At 44.5% G+C, this 15,300-nt stretch overlaps 1 protein-coding gene across 10 annotated transcripts in view; it reads left to right on the top strand.

The window, feature by feature from the left end:
- LOC121706986 (band 4.1-like protein 1) overlaps positions 1-15,300 on the top strand; it is a 102,914-nt gene that overhangs the window by 31,865 nt on the left and 55,749 nt on the right. The window contains exon 1 of one of the 10 annotated variants that reach the window (XM_042089172.1): positions 14,553-14,610. The exons of the other annotated variants lie outside the window; for them this stretch is intronic. The gene's annotated coding sequence lies outside the window, so the exon portion shown is untranslated. Of the gene's footprint in view, positions 1-14,552; positions 14,611-15,300 lie in introns of those variants that run through there. 10 annotated transcript variants of the gene reach the window in all.

Raw genomic sequence — 15,300 nt, 5'->3', positions numbered from 1 at the left:
ATCGCACCACAGATCTGGCTGGCACCGCTACCGCAAAATATGTGAGCACTCCTCGCTGCCGACTGTGAAAACCACATAGGGGACGCACTTAAGGCGGAATGATAACCCTCGCGCTGGTCCATGGGATGGCAGGGTCAAGGGAACCGAAGCCAGTCCATCTTAATGAGTTGTCGCAGGAAAGGCAGAAGTGTTGAAGCGAGGCTGCGAGTGTTTCAGCGAGCCGCTTGACTGACGGGATTAACAGTAAAGCACTATAATTTCCCCAGAGCGTCTCTTCCAGCTCAGTGGGCATGAGGTTACTCCTCTGACACCTATTGATTACTTCTTTAACATATAATATATAACTTCCATCAGTGGAATAAAATCTACTTTTATCTGTTGAAATACAGTAATGTAAACCATATACTAGGGAGGTGCACCCTGTGCAAGTCTAATTTAGGCTTTTACCGTATATATATCTGCGGTTTGAATTAATAACATTTAAAGCATTTTTAAACTTTTACAGAGAATGGCTCTACCATTCAGAGTTGTCATATGTGTCTGTGACCTCTTTCTGTGAGTTTACAGTAGAACACTGTACTGCTTACCTCTGTTAAAGACCATAAAACCTTATGTGGCCACAGATCACACATTTTAATCTTTATGTTTAGTACTCTGAGTTAGTGTATCTAGTTAAAGTAGCGTATAGTTTTGCTGGCGTGGGCTCTGCACAGATCTGCTATCTTTCTGTTCTGGTCCCAAATGGATATGATCCTCCATATAGGGGAGGATAGTTCATTTGAGTGGTGTTGTCACAGTTTGACAGCTGTCTCCACACTCATCAAGCCTTGACATCCGTGACAGCTCAGCACAGATGGAGATGATGAATTAAGAATGTAATCAATTAATAAGCTTGACTGCCAGTGCAGGATTGAGTGTGCTCAAATTAGCATGGCCACATGTCAGCTACTAAACTAGACAGAGCTAAATCAATAAACTATGAAAAAGAAAGCAGTGTCTACTTGAATCAGACCAAAGGAAGTCAAAATATCAGTGTTATTATAGGTGGTCCACAAAATATTAGCGTTATTATAGGTGGTCCACTGCCTTAGGGCTTAGAGCCAAGAGCACTTTGTTGAAAGTTGGGGAAGCTAAGTTTGCATGATCCCCATTTTTTTCAGGTAAAAATAAACACTCCACGGCACATAGATCCTCAAAAATGCTTATTTTTTAACTTAACAGTTGTTCACAGCTGAAGCAAATTAGGGTCAAGTAGTCCCAAACACTCTTCTGTAGGTGCAGGCTGAAGAACCTTCCGGCGCTCTAAGATGCACTCTGATTACTAAATGTGTAGGGTTACTAATTTTGCTCTATTGCATGAACACCGTGTGTGGATTCCATGATTTGCTCCCATTCTGAAATGCAGGTGCCAAACATAGTTAGGAGAGAATTATGGAATTCTTTGATGGGGTCAGACAGGACAAGCCTTGATGGAGGCATGATATTCTGTTGTTAAAAGCGGTTAGCCACCGCAAGGCTTGCTAGCCCTCCTCCATGTGCCCATTTCCCACCCCAGTGGTGAATCTAAGTGCTCCATGTCAGCTGTGGGCTATGGAAAAACATCACACTCAGCATAAATCTTCAGAATTGGCTTGGCCTGTGCAGTCATCCCTCTCTCTAGCTTTACAATTTTATGCAAAAAAAAAAAAACTTTGAAGTTGCGCAGCAGTTAAAAGTCCCGGCCTACCTCAGACAGTTTCCATCAGACCAGGGGCACAGCGGTGGCCTCGGAAAAGGACAATTTTCTATTCAGTGTGTGTTCTTAAAAAGATTCAGGACCTTCAAGAACATCTCATCATTGCTAGCAAAATATGTCATTTACTGCTGAGATTTGCTTAACGGATGACTCAAAAGAATTCACTCCATCACAGGTTTCTCTTGAGAGCTAACTTTTCCACTCTGCAAACCTTACCGTAAGGTTACTTGTGCAAACCTATTTTGTGGTATGAGAGTATAGTGAAAATAGGCAAACGAGAGGAAAATAATCACAGCAGGATGTTTGGGGGTCATAATGGAGAATAAACGCTTGAGGCTTCCTTACTGCAGTGAGGAGTTCTGTTTCATCACACTCATTGTCAAGTAAAAGCCTCCGTCCCTGTAGATATTTACAGACATGGAAAGGAGTGTGTGTTTGTGTTTTTTAAGCAAATTTCTTTGTCCTTTGCTATTGTGCTGAAGGGCTATCAGTATGTTCAAAGCAGACAAGCTATTGACTAAAAAGCTAATGTTGATTAGTTGTGTAAATAAACTCTGGAAAGAAATTGATCATGAGCAAAGGTTAATTTAAGTCATGACTAAGGTCATTGGAAGGTCTGTGTATATTTGTCTGAATGGCTGTGTGTGTGATTGTATATTGGTTGATTTGGTTTGATTGTTTGTGTGTGTGTATGTATGTATGTGTTCACAATTCAGCTCTTACACTTTGTTTCTTTATAGTATAGAGAGACACTAGAGATTATGTGTGTGATTCCAGCAGCTATAGACAGGAAACTATAAAATAGGTAGATACATATCGTAATTTTCCAACTATTAGTCGCAGTTTATACATGGATTTTGCAAAATTTCTTCAGTTATGAGGTTAATACACAGGGGCGGTTCATATGGTATTAATATGGTTTTGTTTTTTTTAACTTGCATTAAACACTGCAACATAAAATCCTGTGGCTTATACACAATGCGGCTAATGCACAGGAAAATACTGTAGTTAGATAGATGGATGGATGAAAAATAGAGAGAAATCAGGCCAAACAAAGAGAAGAAGAGGTATGTGTCCTTCACACTCTTCTGCGAAAAACACAGGGGCATAAGTGGTGACCTTGTGTCCTGACCACTCCACTCCTCCACCAGATTGCGCCACAGATGTCTCCTCACGGAGTCGCCCAAAGCCACCTTTCTGCTTATAAATCCCCAGCCAACGGGGGACCTCTTGGCAGAGGAGGGAGCAGTACTTACTTACCGGCAGCATTTTGTCTCTCAAAATATGGCAGAAGCAGTAACCAGCCCCAGCCTCCTGCATTACAGCTACACACAACTACACTACAATATTTTATTTGATTTTTTTTCTGTGGCCCATCTGATATTCATATCATTTCACATTCCAACTGATTTTCCTTGATGGTCTGTTTGCTTTTACATTGGGCAAAATTACTGACTGCCTTCTGTAAAGGTACCTGTTGTTGTTTTTCTGATGATCGGTGGCCATTAACCAAGAAGGACTGAGATCCTAGGCCATCAGTGACACCCACTATCTCTGAGTGTGGCCGTGGTCTCGTCTGGAGAGATGACTGATGGCCTGTGAAGGATGGCAGAGATCTGATTGAGGCATCATTGCGCAGAGATTGCAGCAGACAGATGCACACAGAGAGGAATAATAATAATCTCTAACGCGCTTTGAGTATCGAGAGTATCGAGAAAAGCGCTACATAAATGTAAGGTGTTGTTGTTGTTGTTGTATGTGTGTGCTCGATAGAAGGGCATCTGGGTATCTGAGTGTGTGACAACTCCATGGAAAATGAATAAAAAGAACTGAGGTGAGTGTATGCTGGGAAGCTGTTATGTCAGTTTGTGTGTGTGTGTGTCTGTCTGTATGAACACAAAATGAAGACCATTTCCCAACTACATTCAGCTTGTCATAGTGGACTTTTGGCAAGAGCTGCTCAGCAGGTTATTTGTGGTGTGCTTCAGCAGCTGTGAGGATGTGCCTGTCTTTATGACCGCACTGTAATGGAGCGAGGCTGCAGATTACCCCTCATCGCTCACCCTCAGCTGCTGACCTTGGCCAAGGAGCAAGAGAAGGCATTCATTTACAATGGTCATGGTAGTGGGCATAGCGGCAGAGGATGTACTGTAGAATAGTGTAAGTGGATTGTGGCTCTGTTATTTGATAAGACTATATGTAAGGCACTCAAGGGTCGTGGTAATAGTGTTTTGTAGTGAGGTGTGTGTTCTGTTAGCCTGATGTTGTCATACTCAATTCTAGTCAGAATATGAGTCTGATACTGCTCCATTGGGACATAAGTATGGGGCGTGTTTCAACTGATACAGGGGGGGAATGCCTCTGCACTCAATTGGATAGATCTAACCAATTAGAGCAACGAAATAGCTTACCGTGATGTGTAGGAAGAAAACACACAAACCATCCTTCTCCACAAATGCCTTAACATTGTTTTCTGGTCTTTTGTAAAAATTAGTTAATCCAAAGTTAGTTAATCTAAACAGTATTCTAACGTTAGCTTTGAGATACTGTTTGATTGCATAACTTAACTTAGTTTAGTCTCCTCAATGTACTATGTTGTGATAAGACATTAGCAGAGTTAACTTTAATACAGCAGTTTTGAACAAATTTGCGCATCATGGTCACGATTTAATAGCAATTTAGCAGATTTAATAGCAATTTAGCCTAGTTCTATGCAATGCTTCTATGTACTATAGATAGATACTTTATTGATCCCCAGGGGAAATCAGTCTCAGCAGCATACAGACAACACATACACATTCTTTAACAGCAGAAAAAGTAATTAAAGTATATAATATAAAAACACAACTAAGCAATAAGGACAGTAGAAGATAAAGAATATACTAAATATACTAAAATACAAATTATACTAACACTTAATCTAAATCAATTCTAAAAACAGTATCCACATAGTGGTGATTAATCAATCAGAGGCGCTTGCAATGACTGAGGCAGGGACTGAGCCTGTGATTCTCTGTGCATAGTAAGGTAAGGTAAGGTGCTCTGTGTGAATGAGTGTCATGGTGATAGTGGTCATGGTGATAGTGCAAATGAGTAAGTGCAACAATGCAGAACTAAAGTCTATATATCTATATATTTAACTATTTTAAGAAAAGGTACAAGTGTGGCCACAGTTCGGCTGTGGCATGGAGGGAGGGGTTATGCATATGTGCTAATGTGCTAATATAGCACGCAAACAGTGAGGCAGAAAGACAGTGGTAAAAGTGGCTAGTGGACAGACAGTATCCAAACATGGAGGGGGTGAAGAGGCAGACAGACTATGCAGAGAAGTCTATCTCTCCTCTTCCCTTAAGTGAAGCATTGAACAGTTCAATGGCCCTGGGGACAAATGACTTTCTCAGTCTGTCTGTTGTGTAAGGCAGTGAGCGAAGTCTCCAGCTGATCAGGCTCTTCTGCTTAACAATAGTGCTGTGGAGTGGGTGACACTCATTGTCTAAGATGTTGATCAGTTTGTTCAGGGTCCTTTTGTCAGATAGTGAAGTGATGCACTCCAGTTCAGCTCCCACTACAGAGCCAGCTTTCCTTACCAGCCTGTCAATTCGCCCCGCATCCTTCTTCCTTGTGCTTCCTCCCTAGCATACTACTGCATAGAAGAGAATGCTGGCAACAACAGACTGGTAGAACATCCTGAGGAGCTTGCTGCACACATTGAAGGACCGCAGCCTCCTCAGGAAGTACAGCCTGCTCTGCCCTTTCTTGTAGAGTGCATCAGTGTTGGCTGACCAGTCCAGTTTATTGTCAGGTGGAGACCCAGATACTTGTAGGTGCTTACCACCTCCACATTGACCCCATCAATGTGGACTGGTAGCAGACTGGGCTTAGACCTGCGGAAATCCACCACCATCTCCTTGGTCTTTGAAGTGTTGAATTGAAGATGATTGAGTTTGCACCATTGCACAAAGTCCTCCACCAGGCTCCTGTACTCCTCCTCCTGCCCGTTCCTGATACACCCCACAATTGCAGTATCATCAGAAAACTTCTGCATGTGGCATGACTCGGTGTTGTAGCAGAAGTCAGATGTGTACAGGGTGAACAGGACTGGAGAGAGCACAGTTCCCTGTGGCGCTCCGGTGCTGCTGATCACAGTGTCAGAGAGACAGTTCTTCAGTCTGACGAACTGTGGTCGCTCGGTCAGGTAATCTGTAATCCAGGTTACCAGGTGAGCGTCCACACCCATCTGCAAGAGCTTGTCTCCCAATCTGAGGGGTTAGATGGTGTTAAAAGCACTTGAGAAATCAAAGAACATGATTCTCACAGCACTTTTCCTCTAGTCTAGGTGGGAATGTGTCCTGTGTAGAAGATAAGTTATGGCATCGTCCACGCCCACTTTCTCCTGGTATGCAAACTGTAACGGGTCTAGTGCATGGTGTACCTGGGGTCTGAACATACCTAAGACCAATCGCTCCATTGTCTTCATCTCATGTGATGTAAGAGCGACAGGTCTGTAGTCATTAAGCTCACTAGGGTGTAGCTTCTTAGGGACAGGGGTGAGACATGATGTCTTCCACAGTGTTGGAACTTGTCCAAGGCGTAGGCTCAAATTGAAGATGTGCTTCAGTGGCCCCCCCAGTTCAGCAGCACAGGCCTTGAGTAGCCTTGGACACAGTCTGTCAGGCCCCGCTGCTTTATTGCTGCGCAATTTCTTTAGTTGGGCTGTCACTTGATCTGTTGTAATGGGTAGGGGAGGGGGAGGGGTGCATCTGGGATCTGTGTGTCTGGCTGTTGACTGAAGTCGTTGTCACCTCATTGTTCGTGATCGCCATTTGGGGGAGGGGTGCAAAATCCAGTGATGGTGGGGGTACGATAGCCTGTGATGATGGAGTTGAGTGTTGCACTGGTATTGAGGAGGGGTGGGGGCTGGGGAATGGTGGACAGACCCCCGCCATTGGAGCTGGAGCAGGCCAGTCAAACCTGTTGTAGAAGTGGTTCAACTGGTTCGCCCAGTCCAGGTCCCCCTCCACAGTTGGCAACAACAATCCTCCAACAATCGTGAATATTTTGTTAAATGCACATGCAGAGGAGGGGCAGCGGGCTCGTTATGAGGGAGAGCAGGCGGGGCAAGGATAGGCTGCGTGCGTAAAAAGTGCAGCTCAATGAAAGGATTTTATCTGATCTTTAATTTAAATAGGCTGGTTTTGATTTCGTTTTGTTTCGGTTTTGATTTTCCTCGCCACAGATTAGTCATCGTATGGGAAACACTAAAGGTGTAAAATTAAAAAATATTTCGCTGCACGCTTTATGCTTGATGAATCGATGCACATATTTTGCGTCGACGTATTTTTTGCGTTGACGTCATCAATTACGTCGACGCGTTATCCCAGCCCTAAAACATAAGCCTAATCTAAGCATGCTCAGATGACGTGATGGACCAGGCGCTGTTGCTCACCTGTCCATCATCGTAAAGCCCGATTTTATTGGTCCGCCCGATCTAGGGCGAGCATACTTGCTCCACAATGGAGCAATGCCAGACCGAACTTCCCGACCTCAAATGTTGTGGGCGGGACTAAGTTCGGAATAGCACCCAGGCTAGTGTTCTGTAGTAATCAATTGAAAATGTCAATAAACTGAGAGAAAGAGAGACAGCGAAAGACAGTAAGAGAGGGTGCAACAGAGAAGGAGAGAGGTGCAAAGAGTGAGAGAGAGAGGAGGATTATGGGTCATTTTGACGTGTGGGAGCTTGTGGTGTGATTTTTCTCCCCCGTGCCTTGTGAACTGAGAGCGTAGTGTCCACCCCTCCCCTGTGACAGTACTAAATCCAAGGCTTAATCAAAGGCATAACAGAAAGACAAACAGACATCGTCCTCACGGGGAAGCTGTGAGAGCTGATTATGTGGTCAGATCACTCCAGAAACATGGTGTCCAGGGGTCCTCTGGAGCTGATGACCTGGAGGCACCCAGAGCAGGGCAAAGAAGCCCGGGTGGAGGCCATAATGGCGTCTCACAGCATACTGAAGCTGCTTCGCTGTCTTACCACCAGCCACGAGTGAGACACCCTCAGTCTGCTGTGGCATCATAATCCTACCTTACTGGGTGGACTCAGAGGGTGGAGGAGAAATGGGAGGTAGGAAAAGGAAGAAATACATCTAACATTCTCCTGGGCTTTGAACATTCTTCCAATTACTCTTTACGCCTTTTCAGCTATAGGTAACTCAATTGCACTTTTTTTAAAAGTTTTTTTTTTAAGTTTGGAGGACTGTATCTTAATGTTAGAAACATAAATATTTCAGCTACAAATACAAACTCAGATTTAAAAAAATGTATGCAGACTGTGGCTAATGAACAATTCTTTGCACTTTTTGCACAGTAAAAATGTCAACTACCATTTGTTTTATCATGCTTAACATGACACTTGATATTTGTTGCAGTGGCACATCTGCAGTCGTTTAATTCACTCTGTGGAGCAAGTATTTTTTTGCAGTCACCAGCAATTTCAACACACTGTAGCTCGCAAAAAAATCAAAACCGAAAGCCTTGATGGTTCTGGTGATTGAGGATAATAGAGCAATTAGTGGACCAGCAGAACAAAGGAATGAACACACACACAAACACACAGAGAGAGAGAGAGAATGAAATGGTATTATTGCCTTGCTGTGAGATTGCCTCATCCTGCGCATCACAAAACAAAAGGAAAACAGAACCCAGCAGATGAGAACAGAGGTCCCCTGAAAGTCACAGTGCACAGGCCGTCGTGTTGCCATCGTGCTGTAAATTAGTATTCTCTGAAGGATCTGGCCCTAATGTGGCCCAGACCTGAGCCTTGTCAGGGCCAGACCTGGGGCTGTCTGTCCTGAGCGGCCTCCCTCTGGGTGTGTGTAGCAGAGGGGGCTGTCAGACCACCCGCTGTCACCTCTCCTCAGCACCACAGGGCTCTGAGGGTGGCACGCCGCTGACCTGTGTCCCTTGACACGCTGGCACCATGCCAACTGCTTCTTAGTATGCACACACACACACACGCTTACACACACACTTAGACAATACACACAATACACGCACAAATACTCGCTGACTTACCCTCTTGTACACCCAACAAGTGCATGTACACATCTATACATATCCACACAAAACAATAGTTCTTCCTCTCTCTTTCTCTCCCTCTATCTCTCTCTCGCACACACACACACACACACACACACACACACACATTCTTTGTCTGACACGTGGATACTGATTTGCACCTCCACCCACACCCTCAGGGACCTACAAGCATTCTTGATCTTGCCGCTGGATTTTTGCTTTTTATCGACTCATGTCTTCAACTTGGGTTCTTTGATGTCCTTCTGGTAGAGAAATATGTCTTGGCTAGGGATCGACCGATATGGATTTTTTAGTACCGATACCGATTTTCTTTCCATCAGCCTTAGCCGATGACCGATACAGGCTGCCGATTTTCTTGAGCCGATATTTGGAGCCGATACTGCTTTTATTTTGCTCCCTCAATTTACATCAGACAAATGACACATAATTACACAAATGATGTTAACAAATGTTATAGGTCTCAATTTAAAAAAGGAACATTTATTGAATGGATGGGTGCACTGGATATGGTTAACTGTGCAAAATGCTTTCATCAAAATCTTACAACACAGCCTTGATGATGCATTGCTTGCTGACTATAAGACATAATTCAGGTCATCACAAAATGTCCTTTGTCAACACATTTAAATAATTTAAGAAAACAATAAGCCTGAAAAGTAGCTATTGAACTAAAGTGCTTGATTAGTAATTTAAGACTGCATAATTTCAATTTTTCTATGTCTATATTTTCCTAAAAAAAGCTGCCAGATTTGTCAACCACAGAACATATATCTGCAGAAGAAAATAACGTGGTGTCAGATGTTTCTGTTCTAAACGGCATCAACGTCAAAAGGTATAAAACATATCTCTCAGTTTTAAAATCTCTCCTTCTGGTAGTGCAGCACTCTCATATCGCTGTGATGCGTGTGTCCCACTGAGTGAGACAGACCAGACGCACAGACAAACTTCTGTTTGGTAGCTGATGAACCACCATTGAACTGGAGTGATAATGATGAGGTTAGCAAACGGCTCTAAACAAGTAAGGCATACACGGTATGTCTGGTACATGGTAAACGTTAACACGAATTAATAGTCAACTACATTAACACGTCTCTCATTATTAAAGCTCTGATATCACTGCGATGGCAACTCCGCCCAGCTCGAAGGGAGAGGGGGAGGGAGACGCACACACCACACGCGTCCAAAACTCAGCCAGGTGGTCGCTGAATAAAACTCCCACAAATATCACGAAACAACGTCGGCATTACTTAATCATACGATTGACCAGTGTTCGTAACAGCTACCGCTACCGCATGCATACGGATAGCCTACAACTTAGCTATTTGCAGCTCCCTAAATACACTGGTGGTCGCTGAATAAAACTTCCAAATACCACGGAACAATGTTGGCATTACTTAATCATATGACCAGTGTTTGTAACAGCTACCGCTACAGCATGCATATGGATAGCCTAGCCTACAACTTAGCTATTTGCAGCTCCCTAAATACAATGGCAAGCAGTTCTATAAACGAGGCATTAAGCATTAAATAAAGTACCTATCTATCTATTATTCTCGTTTTCCATTTGGACCCACAAACTTGCTTCCACCTTCAAAGTGTATGGCAATATTTCAGCTAAGTCAAACAGTTAAAAGATGCTTTGAAAGTTTAAAGTTTACTGTTGTCTTGAACAGCAGGCTTTCAGCACTCTGCTTGTGGGGGAGGGGCAGTCTGCATGCGAATTGCAGTGTCTCCAGCAACACAGAGCTGCCTGTGGACACCTAAATAATGCGGGGAAAAACTATCGGCGAACGCAGCCGCTTATCTGCCGATACACGTAAAAAACGTAAATATCGGCCGGCCGATATATCGGTCGATCCCTAGTCTGGGCTTTTGACCTTGGTATAAAGGAGGGTCCAAGTTAGGGTCCAAGTTATTCTTGTTTTGTGTCTGTCTCTTTCTCTTTTTCTATCTGATTTTCCTGAAACCCCCTCTTTCTCTGCCAATCTCTCTATCTACTTGCATTTTTGAATACACACCTCCCTCATTCCCCCTCTCCCTCCCTCCCTCCCTCCCTCTCTTTCTCCTCTCATGTAACTGTAATGAGACCATCAGGAGTTGGTCGCCCTCAGTAGCCTGCAGTATTTTGCGGGCAGGCTCTATAATGACAGCGGTGGCGGTGATGGTGGCGCCCTCTGAGCTGCAGTGGTGGTGGTGGTGGTGGTGGTGGTGGAGGAGGGGGGAGCTGGTCTGAGGCTGTCAGTGCTGGCGGCTGCCAGAAACAGTCTGAGGCCAGCAGCAGCAGCTGGGCCTCTGTGCTGTGTCGGAAGCACCCCGGCCTGGGCGCATTGAGATGGATGGCGGGGTGCACTTAGTGTGAACACACACACACACACGCACAAAGAAATCTGCTCTCATAAAACACACACATACACATACACAGCACACGCAGAAATATGTTAAGGCACACAATCACACAAATGTACTTTCTTTTGTTCTTTTTCACTCTCTGTCTCTCTCTCTCTTACATACACTGCACAGTGCACACCCACATCCACACACACACACACACACACACACACACAGAAATATGTTAAGGCACACAATCACTCAAATATGCGTTTTTTTTCGTTCTCTTTCACTCTCTTTGTCTCTCTCTCTCACACATGCACTGCACTGCACTCCCACATCCACGCACACAAACACACACACACACACACACTCACAAATATGCTTTTCTGAGTCACGCACACGCCTGCGAAAATAAACAAAAAAAGGTCCAGTCAAATAACACATAAATCCACTCAAACAATCACAGATGTCTTGCCTTTGCACTAGAGCCAGGCTTGCCCTGAGGCTCTCCTCTGGCCTCTCTGTGTTGCTTTATCACCGATGAGTGCCCCCAAACAGCCGCTGATGCGGCCTCTTCCTCTTCCTAAACACCTTAATGGCCTTTCCTAGTGTCGACAAGAGGACGTAAAGGGCCTAGCAGCCTGGCAGATCATGTCGGGTATGAGTATGTTATCTGGCAGAGCATGTGAGGCTGGAGGCGGTAGAGGCAATATGGCTGCTTTCCTCTCTTTTTTTTTTGCGCTGGAGTGCAGCCCTCCTGCCTGTGCCATCCACTGAGCTCACGTCCCATCCCTGTGCCACCCTAATTGGATAATTATGCAAATGTGTAAGTGTGTGTATTTGTGTGTGTGTTTGTGTGTGTGTGTGTGTGTTTGTATTATGCACATATGTATGAGAGAGAATGTGTGTGTGTGTGTGTGTGTGTGTTTGCTTGAGCGTGTGCAAATGTGCTTACTGAGAAGAAGATGGCATGTTTCGGATGCTGAAGGGGCAAGTGCAGATGTCAAACCTGCACTGTGCCACTGCAGCAGGCATTTAGTGTTTATAAGACCAAGCCTGCCTGAGAGGTTCAAGCGAGAACGTAAATTGCCGTGGTGGCGGTGGGTTTAAGCAAGCAGCTTTTAGCATGTCTATGGCACGAAAGCAATGAAAATCACATCATTGCCCTGGCTCCTTATGAATCCATTTTCTAACGAACAGCAGGCCCTGCCATTTGGCTCGCAGTGTGCAGTTACATTTTTTCTGCCCAATCGCATTACTGGCCCACTTTAATGAAACTGCAAAGTGCTTCCTAATATCATAGTGTCCATATAACGTAATTTCCTGAAGAAATGTTGGCCCATTAAGATCTGGTTCATTTAGCCCAACTTAGTTCCTCACTGTACTTCTTTTGTGTCAGTCTTCAGTGCAGCATTTCTCTGTATTGGAGTTTCACTGATTTCTATCATTAAAGGAGCAAACCTTATTAACACTGTTCGCTAAGTGACTTTCAACTCTCTCATTGTTATTGAGTTTTTTTGAGATCTACTGTTTTCAAAAAACAGTCTGAAGAAAAACAATGTTTACTCACAGGTTCTGGCAGATCTGCTGATGCTCACATCTGATATCGGTGTCTGATATCCCCAAGCCTGTGCGATTTGTTTCTTAATCCCTGTGACAGGTGGAGGCTTATGTTAAGATGAAAGATTTAACAGCCTCAGGTTTGTGTGAATTGTAATGAGACATATCAAAAAAGGCCCTTCCGTGCCAGTACATTGGAGTGGCTGTGTTGTGGGTCCTGCTTCCCTGGGTGGTCAAGTGTTTGACCAATAAAAGGCTCAGCAGTGCAGCTGGGATCCCAGCCTAAAACCCTTCAATTCCCTCCTGATCTGTGGCTATCCACTGGAGATAAACACTGCGTCTGAACGACGCCATCACTCAAGTGGAAGGGGCGGATGTGGAGGGTATACCGTAAGGATTCAGATGCCCACCACACCTCCTATGGATTCCTCCGTCCTCCTGTATCTGCCATGGAGGAGTCAGGGTCGGGGACACATCTCTGTTGGCAATCAATCAGTGGTTTTATGTTCCTTGGGAGGCGGAGCTCTCACGGTGCGAAACTCTGTGGTGACGAATGCGATGTGATATCCCTCTCAGCAGTCGGGCACACAAGGTGACTGCGGTGCCTTCCGTTTGCCAGAGGGGCTCGGCGCTGCGGAATGCGTGTTTGTTTGATGTATGGAACGCAGCCAAGTTGTTCGCACCTTGTCTTCAAGGTGAATTTGAGGATATAACTTGTAAACCACTGTTACTGTAGATTTAGTTCCAGTGCAGAGAGGATGTTTTAAAGTAGTCCTCAGAAAGCCAAGTAGAAGATGAAGGAGGCCATCTGTATTGACATTCAGTCACATCACTGCCTGCAGAATGGGGATGCTGCACTTAAGGACCTTAATGGGGACTCAGTCAACAGATCGTATTGTGAAGGAGGACAGCCATGATGGTTCAGTATGTGACTGCCACACCAATGAGCCTGGCTGTTTAGTAATGTGGCCAGAGAGTCTTGTTATCTTGGAGATCAATTCCGGTGGCCAGTGTGGTGATTGATCTCTCTCTCTCTCTCTCTCTCTCTCTCTCTCTCTCTCTCTCTCACATGTAGTGTTAGTAGTGGGATCATCTCATGGGAACGGAGAGGGAGGGACAGCCATCTCTGTTTTGCTGCAGTTATAAATACCACTGTGCATTAGATGTGGCTGTTGAGCTGAGGTGTGTGCATGGACTCTGGAAGAGATAGAGTATCAGGATGTGTGTTTGTGGAGCACAGCCTCTCAGGGGACTGACTCAAAAGCATCCCCGTCCCTGCTGGCTCACACTCACACACTAATCTGGACTGTCGGCACAGCATCGCAACAGCAAAAACAACAAACAATACTTGCAGCAGCCTCTATTTATCATGACTGCTGACAACTATCACACGTTTGCTGCCCAAGTCCTCTATCTTTGGCCCTCATTTGGAGAGCTCTCACTTTCAGAGCTTTTGTGGCTTATTAGATTGACCCCCACTGTGCTCAGACCAGCATTTTTCAAAGAGAAAAGAGAGAGAGAGAGAAAGAGAGAGAGAGAGGGGCAAAGATTTGCCTTTCTTTCTTCTCTTCTTCTCTCTTTTTTTCCTTGGCAATTTGGCCATCTTTTCTTGTCGTCTTGGTTGTGCCACTCCATTCACTATGTGTACTGACTCACCAGGATCTCTCTCTTAGCACAAACTCTTTTTTTTACGTAGCGGGGTAAAGTAATCCCTGCTCTTGACTAACAGGGTGTGTGTGTGTGTGTGGGGGGGGGGGGGGGGGGGGGGAGGGAGGGGCACAAAGGTGCCATTGTTGATGCTGCTCCCAAACGGGTCATGAGGGGAGGCTTGCGAGCACTGATATCTATACTCTCATTTCCTCTGCGCAGACATGGATTTCATAATGGAGGTATGTAGCCTACAGATGATTTATGAGGATGCTTATGAAGTTTATATGAAATCTCTTGTTAATATTAGCTACACAGCTGTCTCAAGCCTGAGGTGAAGCTTCTAGTGAAGGGGTTGTGATGGTGTGGCGGTACAACTTGTTGATACTGTATATTCTGTCAACCAGGCATGATACCAGATCTCGTTGTTGGCACTGTTCCATAGCTTCAGTGCATTTGGAGCAGTTTGTCTCTTAATATTCAGTGATTGTTTAAGACATTATTTTTGCTCGAGCTCATTCAGAACCATTAGCAGTCCTTATTTTCATCTTGTGGTGTCTTTTTAATTTAATTAAATTCAATTTAATAACAATAGCAATTCAGATATCTTCCCTCCTCAGTCATTACATTTGTTTACAGAACAGACCAGATGCTCTGTCTGTCTGTTCTGTTCTCTGTCAGCCGACTTGTCTGTGGCATTCTAGAAAGTTTTGAGAAAGTTTTTTTTTTATTGATCTACATTGTATAAGAATTCTTGGTACTGTTTTAATGGTCTAATATTGATGGGAGAAGATGTTTTGCTCTGTATAGGTATTTGCTTCCTTTTCAATTATATTCCTGTCTTGTCTCCTGGCTGAGCAACGGCAGTGGAAGTCTCTTCTAATCGACGGCTCTGTGAGTGCCTCAGAGGAAGTTAATTACATATGTGCCGG

This window comes from Alosa sapidissima, chromosome 4 (assembly GCF_018492685.1).
Source record: "Alosa sapidissima isolate fAloSap1 chromosome 4, fAloSap1.pri, whole genome shotgun sequence".
Classification (NCBI taxonomy): domain Eukaryota; kingdom Metazoa; phylum Chordata; class Actinopteri; order Clupeiformes; family Clupeidae; genus Alosa; species Alosa sapidissima.
This window is presented reverse-complemented; position numbering and strand designations above follow the sequence as displayed.